Below are 16,053 nucleotides of genomic sequence, written 5' to 3' on the forward strand. Positions count from 1 at the left end.
TGAATCCACAATCCCACCGTCCTCAGCGAAACAAAACTGATGATGCAAAAAGAGAATAACACATCCAAATCTCTGCTGCAGGAGCTTTTTCCCACCAGTGAAGTGCATTGAAGCATTTAGGCTGTTTTAATGCAAAATACATCAGCATGTGTTAAATAAATCATGGGCCCATGAGAGGAGTTTTCAGGAGCAGCATTCAGAGCGGGCGAGAGGGAGCCGGGAAGCTGTGACAAGCGTCTGATGAGTCATCTCAGCGTTCCGTTTCAAAGGCGTTATGAAGGTATAAAGCCCAGCCTGGCGGGACAGAGGCTCATTCTGCCGGCCCGTCATTCATTATCTCACCGAAGAGACTCCACTGCAGGATCGTGGTTCTGATTGGAGTTTGCAGAGGTTGAACGCAATCCAAGTCTAAGACTGACTCATCGATGCTAGCGCGTGACATTTTCTATTCATCTTTGAATGTGACTCGTCGTCATTGTGTTTGGAGAAGTGACTTTTATGTGACTCAGTCAATCAGGCTGCGAGAATGGTGTCTTATTTCACATACTGTATGCTCAGCGTAGGCGGATAATCCAGCCCTCAGATTTGTCTGAATAACATCGGTACAGGCTTCATTTTTTCATGCTAAACTTTGTAAGCATGAGGAATGGCTGCTGTCTACAGATAAGGCCTGGCATTTTGTGTTTGTTTTCTCTTCCTAGACTCATTCCTGACAATGTGACACAGTCCTCACCTAAAAAGCTTTGTAAGTTGAAATGCTTAAAGCAGCCTAAATTTCCCAGTAACCTTGTGTGGCTGTGTGAATAATGCCTGCTTAATAATAAAGTAACATGAGGTTTGCCACACCAAACAGACATCCTCGGTAACGTAGCATTTTTTGCATCTGACCAAAGAAACCACACTAAACAATAAAAAAATACAGCTGCAATGATTAGTCGGTTAAGGGAGTAGTTGTCAACTATTCATTTAAATGCTAACTATTTTGATAATCAGTTAATCATTTTTAAGTCATGAAGGCATTTTTCGAGAAAAAATTTCCAAATTCTCAGATTTTAGCTTCTTCAGTCCTCTATGACAGTAAACTGAATATCTTTGGGTTGTGGACAAAACAAGACATTTGAGGACATCACGTTGGGCTTTGGGAAACACTGATAATTTTTTTTTACTATTTTCTGACATTTTATGGAGCAAACAACGAATGGAATGGAAAATGCTCGACCCCTGCCCTGGATGTGAACGTGATTATCTAGCCCGTATAGGACCACCCTCTGCCTCTCCCTGCCCAGTGACATGATGCGTGGTTCAGCCAGTGTGCGAGGCGGATTACAGGCTGTTTATGCGTGCCCAGCACTGGCCCACTGGGTCTCTGGGATTGGTGTCAACAGGTTGCCATAAGGCCCGGTAACATGTGGCAGGGAAAAGCTGTGGGGGATTATTCTGCTGGTGCTCGCTCTGTCTCTTTCGATTATTACCACAATTACTGTCAGCAGACATAACAGGCGTTCCGGAGACGCTGTACATTGTGAACGTCGGTGTGTCATATTTGGTTAGTTTCACTGTTACAACAAGGCTGCAGAACTGTAGCTCCTACAAGTCTGCAACAAGAGAATATCCCACAATTACAACAAGCTCCGGCTGTAGTGAACATTAGGCTAGAAGATTGAGTTTCCCTTGGGATGGAATCAGGCTTATGCTGTAATTGTGGGCCAGCTTAACAGAGAAATCATTTGAAACTCACCTATTACAAGTTACACAATGTGTAATTTGGGTCTGTAGAGACTGACAGACATATTTCCTTGTGAAGAAGATTATTTTAACCTCGGATTGAAGCGACTCTCAGGGCTCATAGCTCCTGCTCTTAGCTAATAGCACTGTGGCATGACCAATTGAGACTAATTTGTTCTGGCGGAGAGCTGAATGATAGGTCTTTACTTGATTTACGCATGCGGATGTGTGTTTCATATCAAACACAGTGCATAGAAACATACATTAACCCTAACCCCCAAATCCTATCCCTAACTTTAACCCTAACCCCAGCTTTGCAGGGGGTCGGGTTCAGTTCCCCTATCCTAACCCTAACCCTAACTGTAAATGGCTTCAGAGAGATTGCATTTAATTAAAAGCACAGTTTGCCTAACCTCATTGCTTTACCCCGGTTCATTTGTGCACATAAATTACAAGAACAAGTGTTATACAATAAAAGCGACCAGTCGATAAACAGGTACTTGAGTTGCAGTGGCCTAGGGGATTAAGTCACTAACTGAATTGCCTTTGTTGCATATCACTCCCCGTTTCACTCCTCTCCTTTGCTGTCATCTCTCCACCGTTGACCAAGGAAAAGCAATCAATAGTTGCCTGAGTTGGGTTATGTTTTCTCACAGTGAAATATCACCTGTGCTTTCAAAGGGCTCTAACAGCACAGCCTAAAGTATGTAGCAAATCAGAGCGCACAGTCTTAGAAACAAGTGGGAGATGTGTGCTTTTCCAGTCGTGGTAAAGGCCTGCGTTTATAGCCAGATTGCCCACAGCGATTGTGGCTTGGCTGCTGGCTTTTCCATGTGTTCCCACTGAAGGAAAACACTTCCAGTGGATGTTGAGATGATCAGTTTCCAAGCTATGGAATGTGAAGAAAGGGGATGCACCGCATGATATACCTCTGGATACCAGAGTGGCTGGTTGAAGCTGTTTGGGTTTTATGATAAGCAAAGAACTGATTCTTTCTGGACTCATTCCTGTCATTTCTCAAACGGATGAGAGTTTGATTTGACTCCTGCAGCAGACTGGGGTCAGATTGGCAAATAATTCCTGGAGTATGTTTTATATTACGCTCCAGATTGGTGGGTTTACTACAGTGGGCCGGACCAGGTTGGTACAGAAGAACACAAAATAAGCTTGAAATGAGAAATATTTTTACTGTGTAATCTCCACCCAGCTGGCACCTATGCCACTTGAACAACAATATCTGCAAAAACAGAGGTCTTATTTAAATGGATTTTTGGAAAATAACTGAAGTTACAACAAATTGCAGGTTAAAATTGAAATGTTTAAAAGTAATTTACTGTACTGACAGCAGCAGACCACAGAAATGCAAAGGTTTTCAAACTGTGAGGTGAAAGGTAGAGGTGGATGCCAGTGTGTTCTAAAAGGAAGTTTGTGTTGTAGTTAGCCCTGGGGCTGCACAATTAATTGAAATCACAATATGGTGTAATATCCAAATCAAGCTGCAATTGTTTGATAAAGGTAATATGTGTGAGAAAAAAGCATTATAATGCAGTACTGTAGTGCTACAAATCTTGTTCTACAGATGTAAGAAAACATGTTGACCCCAGAAAATGAAAATTGCAATGAAAAAATGATCATTCCCACTAATCATGAATCATATCGTAATATCTTTCAAAATAAGCACCATATTTTTTTTCCCCCCCACCATATTGTGAAGCCCTACTCTGGCCCTTTGAGTTGTCCTGCTAACGAATGTGGTCAGCCATTGGAGCTGCGACACTCACAGAGGCAGTTAAGGTACTTTAGAACCCTTAACGCCTGATTGCTGCAATTTTCATCAACAATTGCACTCCTTCTTGAAGTCATGACAAATTTGTCTGGATTTTGTCTGAGAGAGCCCCACAGTCAGACTATCAACACCAAAGCTTGTCACAACCAGGACGTGCCCCAGGATGAACACCAACATTGACTTCAATTTGAAATTTTGCTACAATTTAAAATAATACTTTTTTGAATTCCACTAAAGTGTGCATGACAAATTTAAAGGCGAGTTCAGTTTCAGCACTGTGGTGTTCTCAGGTGTAACCTCAGGGAAGGGAGGAGTGGCCCTACCTGGCAATTACGTGAACACAGCATGCCCGGTCAAGCTGCTGGGTTCGCATGTATTCAGAGATCACATTCACAATTATCCCCTCAGGACATAGAAACTCCTGTAACTCTTCTGAAGGAAAACATTATTGACTTGGGAGAATTCCTGCTGCTGGAGTCTGGCTGAGAAACCAACTGGCTTCTTGGAAAAAAACAGCCAGAGGGACGGTAGTCACCAGTGCTTTCCAGTCCACTGTTTCCACCTCAAACTGCCGAAATCAGGTTGACAGATAGTTGTTGGGGATATAGGGGGCTCACCTCGCTAAAAAACTCTTGACAAATGCTTAAAATGGAAGTCGTTCCTTGAAAATAATGACTGGGATGGAGCACAGTAATGTCCTTCCTGTTCTTTTTGATATATTGTACTGTTCATGTTCTAAACCTTAAAAACAATTACCAGCCTCGAATTTTTTAGCCAGGGGGAATAACTTCTGCTGAGTGTCCAAATCATAGTTCACTGGAATGGAGAGATGCTGAGATTTTAGTCTTATTTTTTAAATGAAACTGATCCACCCAACTGTGCTGTAGAGGTCCTTCTGGGTTACTTACCACTGACACACGGATGAACCAGGTTAACACCTGAATTTAAAGATGAGGCACATACTGTGCATACTCTGTCATCCATTTAATAAAATTAAGCAGAAGTATTTAGTTTCCATTTACTGGAAAAGCAGCAAGCACACCTTCCACATCCTGTGACATGAGAACATTTTCTATTCTGCCATGGTAACGTTTAGTTTGTTTTACACCAGTGTGACTTGCATGTTTGAACACCACCCCGCTTGGTATGATTTGTCATGTTTTGGAGGTTTAACGGAGGCATCTCTATACACAGCGAGAAAATCCATTGACAGGAGTGCAACAAGCTGACTCAAGTTGTCTACACAGAGTGGACTGTGGAGCAGGAAGGCTCCTATGTCTGGAGTTATACGGGAAGTACTGGTTCAAAGGGTTAGCAGAGGTCACATCTGAAGAGGAAGTGTTTAAGGGGAAGCAAATGGATCTCTAGGGGCAGGAAGAGTCAACTAGAGGTCTCTTCATCACAAAACCCAAGTGCTAAGGATATATTAAGACAAAGTAAGCATTTTTAGTGGCCTCTGTTTGGCCCCCGTTTGGCCCCTGCTTGGCAAAGCCTAGATTCCTCTTAAATCTTCCTATTCAGCATGTGCTGCCTTGAATGTCTTTAGAAGAACTAAGGCTGCATCTGTCTCAGTTACCCTAGCTGGCAGTGTAAGTTGGTATGCAGGAGGTATACTTTTGACCTGGTTGTGTTGCTCATAAAGACAAATATCGACAGCTCTGCCAGATGGGACTCACAATTAGTCTAATTACAAATGCTGCATGGACCTACAAGACAGAATACGTTTGACAACATGGATTGGAAATGCAAATGCGGCGTTTGCTGGCTTAGCAACTATTTGATGTCAACAAGCACAATTAATGGCTACCATTTCTGAGCCTGCATCAGCAAATTTAAGTGAAATAAATTATGCAGATTGACTTTAACATATGGTATAGAACTCTTTTCAAAGCATTAGGGATTATACTCAATAGAGGGAGTCATATGATCAGGCTACAGCATTAGTTTTGTCTGTAGGCTGTGTAATGGCTTCTAAACTGTTTGCTGATAATCCCTCAGGGCAGAAGGTGGAAAGATGCTGTACAGTCCGAGTGAGGGTTTTTCCTCTCCAAGGTTCATTCTTGACCACTTGGAGGGCAGGTGAACGAGCCACATTTGAAATACAGATACCTTACAACATTCCTATGGCTATCGTGTTAGCAAACATTTGCCTATTTACATTTGCTCTTTAGCTGCTAGACGTGCAACTTTCTCGCTTTCTTTCTAGCTAGCTGATGTGGGACCAAGTTCCAAGGCCTAAACTTTGAGTCGAAACTCAAAAGAAACTATATTTAGTGTCATTTTTTTAAATTAGTTTTTTACATTTAACCTTTGGGTCGGGGGAAGGTATGAAGTATTTTCACGTCAAAAGGCTCAAGTACAAGTGAAGTCACGAGTGACTGGTCCAAGTGCAAGTTGAGTTGCAAGTCTTTTGTAATTTTGTCAAGTTGAGTCTAAAGTCATCAAATTTGGTCATTGATTAGATAATATGAAAACATGTAAATAATAGAAAAAAGAATCAAAATATTTTGATGAGATTTGAGGGATGTAAGCAATCATGCTAGTACAGCAGAGTTAAAACGTGTTGTCTTTCTTGGCCTCAGTACTTTTAGGGCATTCAAGATGGAAGAACCATGAAGTACTTTTGTGGCTCACTCTAATGGTTATAGATGCTTTAAAGTATTTGTAATTAGATTTAAAAATGGAAAATCCCATTCAGCCTCTCAGACAGTTTATGTCTCTCATTTGCCCATTGCTCATTGTCTCATGAACACAGCTATATTTACTCCTTCACTATTTAACTACAACTCAGTGGGAGTGTCCCATACTGAACTACTTCCCTATTTCTCTAAGCTCACCCATAGGGTGTCCGTTGACAGGAAGAAAAGGGAACTCTCTACGTGTTTTGTGTTTTGTTTTTAGACTGGTTATTTGATAGCATTTTCTGAGGAAATAGATAGTATATGTGTCAGATGAATGACAGTCAAACTGACTGGAAGAGATAATTACAGCAGAAAACACAGCAGAGAGTTTCAGTTTTAGGAGGGTGCTATTGGAAGCCAAAAATAATCCCCAATCAGCCAGTGTAATCAAGTGTGTCACACCAGGCTGCCACTCCCTTCCCCTGACAGGCAGGCACACACAGCCGGCACAACGCCGTCACACAACCTTTCTTCCATTCCAGCCTCACAGCTCTCCTTGGCAGAGGTGAAAACTCCAGCAGGAGGGCAGGGGACATGCAGGAAAGAGAAAGGCAGCCTTTATTGCAGATGCCAACATCAACAGCACCCAGAGCCAGCAAGTAGACAGAGGTGCTGCCTGTCCTTCAATAGCCTCAGTGTGTTTTCTGCACCACAGAAAAAGGGACTGGGGGCAGGAGCTGGCAGAGGAGAGCCAGGCAGGGTGGTGCCTATACTAGCCACACTAACCAGAACTAGATACGTGTTCCTCTGGAAGTCCATCAGTGTGAAGGAGCGGAGTACTGCTGTCACGTCTTTTCTGGAATTAAAACTTTACAGCTGCAGTCAGGTTGTGCTAGGTTGAGACAGGCCTGGAGTCAGCTGTACAATGAAGGTACGTTCATGTCTGTCATCTTCGCTCTAGGTTGATTTGTTTTTTAAACCTCCAGCATCTCTGGTGTCCTTCATTTCAGTGACTTACTGCCACTGTGCTCCATAGAAAAACTGTTTTCTTTAAGTTCTAACACAGAATGACATTTAATTTTCTTTTGGTCTTATTTCCATTTCTTTTCTTACCCTATCCCTGACATTTCGGGGACTATATCCTGTTAGGCCTGAGCCAGATGGGTTCGACTCTTCCCCTTGTGGTAGATAATAGATGACCACCCCCCCACCGCCTTTAGTTTTTAGTCCTGTGCCTCGCAGCAGATGATGTACAGCTGCTCCTCCTGAGCTCCCCATTCCTTTCCCTCGCTTGGATAAAATGCCCTTGAAAGCAGCAGGGGCAGCAGGCGGATCCATAGCCTGTCATGACCACTCAGCTAGGATCTCAGACTGCATAATTTTGCCCTGATGGTCCCGCTCAGAGACAGGACAGTGGAGGGTACTGCCCATCAGTCACTTTGGCAGCAGCACTGCCCACTTGGTGCCAGTGATGAGCAATGGATGGCAGGGAAGGGATGTAAAGGGGAGAGGGAGGAAGAAAGAGAAGGTAGGGAGGGCTTGCAGGGTTACGCAGCAAATTTAGTCTTTCTTCATTTTGTCCCTTTGTTCCCTGGTCAGTCCATCATACACTTAAGTTGTTTGTGTAGGCATTTTGTCGTCATAAAAAGTGGAGTACCTTTGTGAAATGTTTAATTCAATACCGACTTGTATGAAGATTCCATGGTTTCACTAAATGAGTTTTGCAAACTGAAATCTAATTTCCCCTCTAGAGGGTGTGAATGTGCAGACGGTAACAGCTACAAGTAGAAGAAAAAAGTTGGAACAGAGGGACACAGTTTCTGCAGAAGTGTGTGGAATATTAAGGGGAATGAAAACTTGGCAGCATGAAAAGTTCTCCACCCCACCTGGAATTAAATCCCATTTCGCCCAAATAGTTAGACGCACCTGGTGCCAGGAAACAAACAATTTCACAAAAGACAGACACTCAACCAATGTACTGAGTCAGGTCGGGGAATTTGTGTAGCTGTCAACCACTGCTTCAGACGCCACCCAACCTTGGACCCATTAATAAGAAACAAAATACCACAAAAAACTAAAACATTTATAAACTTGTAAGCTGAAAATTTGGTTTGTGTTACTCAGACTTAAACTGGAAAAAAACTTGAATTTGAGCTTGACAGTTAATTCTTGACCTTGGAGTTGATAAAACAACCTCAACTCAAGGTCCACTGACTTTGTTCTGGACCTTTCAACTGTATAACACGTCTTCAGTAGCAGGTTGAATTTGGTCTTTTTGCAAATGGTAATGCTCAACCTTCCATAATTCTCAGCATTAACATCCACGTTGGCTTAAAAGTTGAGCTAGAAGTGATGCATTATATCATATAAATGTAGTGCAATTAAAAAGTACAATATACCTCTGAAATGTAGTGGAGTGGGAGTATAACGTAACATAAGATGGAAATACTTGAGTAAAGAACAAGTATGTCACAACTGGACTTAAACACAGTACTGTACTGAAATTTGACATGCAGTACAGCAGCTTCTTATGCTTGGAAAGTTCAGTGCAGTTAAAGGACAGGAAAGGACTAAGAGTGTGGCCTCTATACAGTTTGCTATTTCCTCATTTTCTCAATAGCTAGGTTTAACACATGACATTACATTTGACTGATGTACAAAACAAGGCAAATAATGATGATAAGCACACAGTGGATTGTGTTAAGCTAAAGATGCAGGGCCTAGAATCGATAGGTTTGTTTTAGACTGGCCAATGCACCCAAACTCTGTAACCTGTTGAGATGACAGTAAACTCTGTACGTAAATGAGCTCAATTTGTCCACTTTGGTTTCCTTCAAAGATAAATAATAAGTGTGATTGCATCTTTAGTGTTAATAAAATCCTGACTTTGTTAAAAAGCAAGCTTCATGCATGAGTGAACTGTGCAAAGAACCAGAGAGGAAGCCAAAATTCTACCACAGTGATGATGAAGTGGTATTTTTAGTCTTCATGTCATGAACTGTGTTCCGCACCAGTGCAGAAACCTGTCCTCTAAATTTAACTTGCCTAATCTTTTCCATCCTCCTCTGTGTTTTTGTGTTTTGTCTTCTCCTTCACACATAGCCGGTGTCCAGCCATTCTCAGACACAGTCTGAGCACGCTCAGACGGGCTGCTCTTCCCGGAATAGCAAAATGTTTATGAATACTAATGAAGCAGCAGCTCGTACACCAGCGCCTCAGGTCTACGTCACTGCGAGGCTCTCATCTGTTTTCAGTGTAAACTGAACATGTCAGGATCTGTTGTGTGTCCTTTGTGAGCCAAAGGCACGTCTCCACTGCACATGATGGGTTTGTGAATATTAGCGTCACTGAATGTGGTAGGCGAAAATCTTATCATTAGGGAGTATTTTATGGACAAAATCTCTGCTAGTTGGACTTCCTGAGCTGGCCGATGATGCAGTGTCACGCACTGTATCTATGGAGGACATCTGAAAAATGCTTCCTGTCTTGAATCATCAGATAGCATCAGGGCAGCTGTGCAGCGTTCAGACCTGACAATAACAAACACTGAAGATAGGAACTGATGATAAAAGCTCAGCCCTGGCTGCCGTTTGGCACAAAAAGAGAAAGTTAAACCAAGCACCATTTAAGGATTTATGCCTGGGGATGACATTGATTGATTTCTGAGTCAGAGGCAGAGCTATACCTTATTTTCTTTAGCTGAGATTAAATCTGACTGGATTACTTAAAGGATAAATCTGGTTTATTTATTACAGTTTAGGCCTTTTTTTAAAGTGGTTTTGGCCCCCATTCATATCTGTAATAATAACATTGTACACACGAAGTTAATTGCTAAGACCATTAAAAACAGATGGGTTAAGTGGCTTTTGCTTTGTTACTTTGCCAGAACCGCTACTGTGAATCTTGGTTGGAGACCTCTGTTTGTAAGATAATTTAGCCTGGCTAGCTAACGTAGCTTTCACAGATGTGGCAGAGTTGATTTCTCTTGTATGGCAGCAAACACAGCCCATGCTATAAACAGTACAGCTTCACTTAATATTCAGGGCTAACAAAGAGGAATATTAATCACTGTAACAGAACTTTGACAGCAGAGGGCCATGAATGTGCTTCTAGTGACTATCAAAGCTCCAGCAGAGAAATAGAGAGTCTGACAGTAGCTTCTCAATGCTGGTTACCTCTGACTACCAGCACTGCAAACACATGTGTCATTGTCCATGCTACACTGTCCCTCACGTCCCGCCTGGCCACACAGTACGTAGCCACAAGGCCACATCTCACACAGATGTATACCCCACACATCTCTCTTCTCTGAATTTGAATTTGTTGAAAAGGTCTTAAAAGTCTTAAATGTAACTGTGATGAACTCTTCAGAAACCCTTTATCCAAGGGTGATCACTGTTGTTTACACCCCAACTTCTGGTTGAACTTTGACTGACTGTACTTACCATAATTGTGAGCACAGTTTTCCTGTTAAAAGGGATTAGTGCTGACAGCACAGGTGTGCTCACTTTCAGTTTTGCCTTGTGATTCAGATAATCTGGCTAAGCTGCTGCGTGTTTACTGTCTGGTCCTCTGACTGCTTGTGTTTCTTGCCCCGCCAGACTTTGTTGTAGTGCAGTCACCAAGTCTCACAGAGTTCGGCTCTTGCTTGTAAGTGACTACGATGGTGTCACACTTGATAGAAATGATGGACAAAACTTTGAAAATAAAGACCTAAGAGTGTAATAACTATCCTTTAAACCCACCTCAGCCTCTACTTGAGGTTGCTCAGTATTTAGGTCTCACTACAAGGCTGTGGCTTAATGGTGTTGGTTTGGCACTAGAGCCTATAGGCAGCTCAGGAACAGGATGGAGGAAGAGTTACAGCAGGAGGATTAACAGAGATAAGTGGAATAACTGCACTCTGGTCAGAGGGGCTACCACAGCAGTGCACTGAACAGATTCAATGCCATATGGCCATCAACATAACATCAACAGTGTTTTTGTGTGCCAGCTCCTGACTCTGCAGCTTGCTGGCTTCATATTTTTGTGTGTGTGTGTGTGTGTGTGTGTGTGTGTGTGTGTGTGTGTGTGTGTGTGTGTGTATGATTTGCACTTAATGGGTGCACAAATCTATAGAAGCTTGCATGCGGGTGAATTTATTTGTGTCATCTATATATTCTACACTGGCCAGGAGCAACATGCATGTGCATGATGGGAGCCAGTGGTGAGTTAATCCTCCCCCCCCCCCCTCTCTCTGGTGGAGAAGCTTGAGGCTGAGAGGGCAGGGCCACCACTTCCCTCTGAAGGCCACACGTGGGTGGGTTCTGAGCTCAGGGATTACAGGGCTGAAGTGGAGCCAAACAGCTTTACAACGGACAGCCTGCTGGGCCGGGCCTGGGCCAGTTTGGGGTGTGGGTGATGCAGCTGGAGGCCGGCCAGAGTGTTAGGGCAGTCGCTGCATAGATCTTTGTTTTCATGTCAAAATGAACTTGTTCCCCAGTGTCTGTAAACAGGACATGATGCTTACCCAGTAGATAATTATAAATGTGCTGACATGTTGTTGGTATTCCCTACACGCACTTGTGAAAACATGCGACAGTCTTTGCTCCAAGTTGATGTAGGGTAATGGAAAACAGCAGTTATGACTGCTGTTGTTGTTTAAATAGCGTGCCTGTTTGTGTACAGTTAGTTCTAGCTCATAATTAAGGTGAAGTGGATTGTAAAAAGAATCAGGTCAAATATAATCTCATTTTTCAAGCTACAACAAACACTCACAAACCAACCCTGGAAACCTAATTGCTGCCTGAATCATGTTCTCTGACAATGTTTTTTTTTCCAGTCCAGGAGGGGTTTGCATCCTGCATCCCATGTATGGTTAGAATCTGGCTACTAAAACACAGAGAGGGGGGTTCACATGTAGCAAAGGGCCACAGGTCGGATTCGAACTCATGGCCACTGCAACAAAGGTTTTTTGCAAAGGTTTAATGAGGGATGAAGGCATGTATCATGTTTGTTAGACCTCAAGGATGCACACAATGAGTTTTGGTGAGTTACAGAATTTTCGTTTGTTTACAGGACATGTATGTACCCACACTTTGTCAAAATGTGACAGAAGAAAGGTAACCGGTGTGTGGCGCAGCACTGTAGCTGTTCAAAACTGCCCCCAGTGGTCGTTACACCTGTCATTTTGTACGGAACTCAATAGTCAGTCAACCAGGATCTCTTTCAGTCAGCTGGCTCAGGTGGAATAGATCATTATGTGGATGTAGAATATGTGGGGTATATGATGTTTGGCGTCAAGGCTCTGACTCTCCACAGCAAAGCACAAAGCTCAGCACAGCAGGGAGTGGGGAGTGATGATACTAACCTTCCTCCTATAGGGGGACATAGACTGACAGCCTGCAGGTGGTTGTGTGGCTTTTGAAATGCTGTTTGAATAGCAGCAGCAGGCTTAGCTTCATAAATAGTCACAAAACAGGGAAAAGAAGTACGACCAGCAGTCTTAAACCCAGTCACAGTTATATAAAACAGAGAAAAGCAGCAGGTCATCATTTGTGAAGTTAAACCTGGTGGATGTTTTGCATTTTTGCTCGATGAATGACACTTTCAGCACTGCAGCGCAGCTGTGTGATTTGGTGACATGTAACCATTATATATATTTGTCAGAGCTCCCTGTGTGGTGACTCTCAGTGAGCTCCTCGTGTTTCTAATCAGCGCTGCTGTTGTTTTCAGCTCCAGCCGCAGCATCTGGTGGAGGTGGACGTGCAGACACATTTGTCTCCAGCTCACACAGACTGGTCAATTTACTTACCAAGCGGAGCAGAAAATGCAGTGTCTGTCAGTGAGTCTATTTTCGTCCCTGCGAGATGAGAACCAGTCTCATGCAGTATGTGAAATGTATCACCGCTGTGGGAGTGGCAGGTTGTCGCCCCAAATGTAAGAGGAGGTGGAGAGATTTGGACATCGTAGAGGGAGGGGGAGAGGTGGTGTCTTGGCTGGTTATAGTTGGACCGGAGCTGTGACACCAGTTCAGTCCGGCCTGCCGAGGAGCTGCAACTGATGTAGGGATTAATACAAGAGCGACAGTTCCTGCTGTTTCCACTTTGGAGTCTAGACAGAGTGTGACAGGTGTGTCTGTAACACAAGCCCTTAAAAGAGCCGTCCGGTGTGGAGTTGTCTCTCTGCAAACTCACTCGGTCAGAATTATTCATACTTTAGAAGGACCAGCTGTTTTATGAATTCCTCAGTGGCTTTTTAAGTGCATAGAGAGATAATAAACACAGAAGGACTCACATAACAATCAGTGCAGTGACATGGACACAAGCACTCTGACTGTAATAAAATAAATGTAATATTTAGAAAAAATTGTCAGGTCAGCATCTTAATTTCACTTGAATTGAGGTTGTATTGAGAGTATACATATTCAAGTTATATTTTTAGTTATTCTCATCATGTTCAGCTCAGTCTGGTTTCTTCGGGTGTTATCATTCCACACACGCACCTCAAAGGTCATGTTGGGAACCTGATGCAAAGTGCAATGTTTGAAAACCAAACTTACTTTACCTTACCTTACCTTACCTTACCAAACAAAGACCCCCATTTTCTTAAAATAATCTACACTAGTGATTCCCAACCAGGGGGTACCTGTACCCAGGATTCACTTGCAGTTGCTTGAGGGGAACATGGAAAGATTGAGTTTACTTTAGTTTAGTTGGGTTCATTAGGATCCCCATTAGATACAGCATTGCAGCAGCTATTCTTGTAATAGTTCAACAGATTTAGACATTTAGATTTCATCCCATGTTGAGAGTGAGCGATATCTGGTTAGCAAGCAAGAAGAGAAGTTCAAACAGTTTGCTAACAGAGACGGATAAACACAAATAGTTGAAGGATCAGTGTGTAGGATTTAGTGGCATATCAGATTGCAACTAACTGAACACCTTTTCTGTATTTGATGACCTGGGAATGAGAACAGGCTTTGAAGTGTGTAGGAGAAACTCATGTGGCTACAAAACTCACGAAAAAAGCTAAAGTCTCTATCTAGAGCCAGTGTTTAGTTTGTCCATTCTGGGCTACTGTAGAAACATGGAGGGTCAACATGGTGGACTCCATGGAAGGGAACAGATAAAAATTACTCATTCTACGGTAAGGAAAAAACAACGATTCTTATATTCAGCTGAATATACACTGATGAAAACATACCAATAAATATAATATTCCATTTCTAACAATAGATCCTCACAGTCACACACTGAGCCTTTATGTGTATAATGGATAAATGGTTAAATTAAATGCTGGTGTCAGTGACGGGACTTGAGTTGTCTGACAGGGCTTGGGGGTACCCTGTCGTAAAGGTTGGAAACTGCTGCTCTCTCTAAGGTTGACATCTTTATCTCTTGGAGAACAACCAGCCATGCACAGAGTGACTTCCTGGAGCCATGTTGTCACCGTTGGTGGCAGGCAACCAGCAGAGACCACTGCTCAGAAGACCTGGGCGGATGAATAAACTGTTGCTTGTCAAGAAATAGCATAGAATTCCCCCTAAAAGCACATTTTTACATTTCTATTCATGTGCAGATTAAACTATGTAAAATGTGTGAATTAGTGAGCTTCAGAGGTGTTGGTAGTAGGTTTATTTTTAGACATTTAACTAGCTGTTCCAGGCTCCAGCTCCGTACTTTATGCACAGCCATAAGTGTGCTGTCAGTTTACTCGCCTGACTGTGCCAGCAAGCAGATATTTTCAATTTAAATTTTTTTTATTTTTTCAGTGTAAAGTGACAACACAGAGTCCATGAATCATTTCAAATGTGTCACACAGCCGCTGTACGTTGATGAGTGCCTCCCCTTTAGCATATGGCACAGAATCCGACTCACATGTGAGGTAAAAATACACCATCTTCTCTCCTCACTACTGTACAGTCTGGATGCTCACTGTCAAGATAGAGATGAGAGGGACAAAAATAACCCAAGGTCTGATCAAAAGCAGCTGTCTGAAACTCTCCCTGTCTGTATTCAAACAGATGTAGTGGGTGTTAACTGGTGCAGCTTTACCATAAGCTTGATTAATGCTAAAGGGAACCAACTGGCTTAGATAGTGCTGGGCTAGGCTCAATGTTTAAATTAGTGTCTACTTTAGCCTGAATTTACATTTGATTGGGCAATTTCAGGTTTGGGCATCCCTCAGGGCTCAGTTCAGGCTTTTTACTTAATTTTTTTCATCTTTGGGCCGCACAGAAATCAGTTATTTTTGGCGCTTTAGTGGAGATCTCCCTGAGCTCCATGGGTAGCATTGTCCAGAGTTGCACTTCCGAAAAGGAGGGTCAGGGAGTTTTTGTCCACATTTGTCCTCTGAGAGATCATCTTAACTCCCTTTATAATTAGCTATAAAGAACTCTACATTTTCAGTGTGTCTCTTTGCTGCACTTTACATGAACCTTCACCATATGGGAAACATTTTGCTCCTTTTTATGAAGTTCTATAATGGCCCATAAGAGAGGAATACCGCACCAACTCCCTCTTCACTCTTACTTATTATAGACTGTAATCAGGATTATTTTCCACATTATATACAGCCATTAAGAATTTGTTTTCTTGAGGCATGTAAGCTGTATACGCTTCTCTGTTGGTTACAATGCAGAATCACAAGACATTTTGAAGGGCTTCCAGTCATGGCGGTTCTCAAACCAAAGCTATTAGCTGTGTTATCTCAGCGCTTTACACTGCATGGTTGCCTTGCTTCGATAACATCTTTGGTCCCCTCGATACACGCCCGTTGTTTGGGTAATGATGTCATTATACAGAAATGGAGAGGTCCCGCACTGCTCACTTGTTGGGCCTGGGCAGGGGAATAGGAGTGGGGGAAATCACCCTAAACATCAGCACAGAGATGGGAGGGGCTGTGAGTCAAACATTCCCTATTAACTGGGCTGTTTGTTTA

General features: G+C 42.8%; 1 protein-coding gene across 13 annotated transcripts in view; it reads left to right on the plus strand.

The window, feature by feature from the left end:
• iqsec1b (IQ motif and Sec7 domain ArfGEF 1b) overlaps window positions 1-16,053 on the plus strand; it is a 204,830-nt gene that overhangs the window by 158,869 nt on the left and 29,908 nt on the right. The gene's annotated exons all lie outside the window — the stretch shown is intronic.

This window comes from Dicentrarchus labrax, unplaced genomic scaffold (genome assembly GCF_905237075.1).
Source record: "Dicentrarchus labrax unplaced genomic scaffold, dlabrax2021, whole genome shotgun sequence".
In the NCBI taxonomy this organism is placed as follows: Eukaryota; Metazoa; Chordata; class Actinopteri; family Moronidae; genus Dicentrarchus; species Dicentrarchus labrax.